Source organism: Penaeus monodon, chromosome 33, assembly GCF_015228065.2.
Source record: "Penaeus monodon isolate SGIC_2016 chromosome 33, NSTDA_Pmon_1, whole genome shotgun sequence".
NCBI lineage: Eukaryota > Metazoa > Arthropoda > Malacostraca > Decapoda > Penaeidae > Penaeus > Penaeus monodon.
In genome coordinates, this window is record NC_051418.1 from 21,853,277 (window position 1) to 21,853,507 (window position 231).

The window sequence follows — 231 nt, forward strand, 5'->3', positions numbered from 1 at the left end:
CAACGACACTGAAGAATTTCATTTGCCATTCCGATACCTCTCTCGTTCTAATATCTATCGACCAAAGGAGGAACCTTAAGCCAGTGTTAACCCCTGCAGCCTTGTCTTGCGTCACACTGACTGAATAACAAATATAAAACTCAAGTTACCCTCCCAGGAACTTGAACCTCCTGAACCTCATCATATCTCATACCAGACACTCACATCTCTCACACATTACTTTTATTATTA

General features: G+C 41.1%; 1 protein-coding gene across 1 annotated transcript in view; it reads right to left on the minus strand.

Moving 5' to 3' along the window:
- LOC119594147 (carboxypeptidase B-like) overlaps positions 1–231 on the minus strand; it is a 14,479-nt gene that overhangs the window by 825 nt on the left and 13,423 nt on the right. The window lies entirely within an intron of this gene.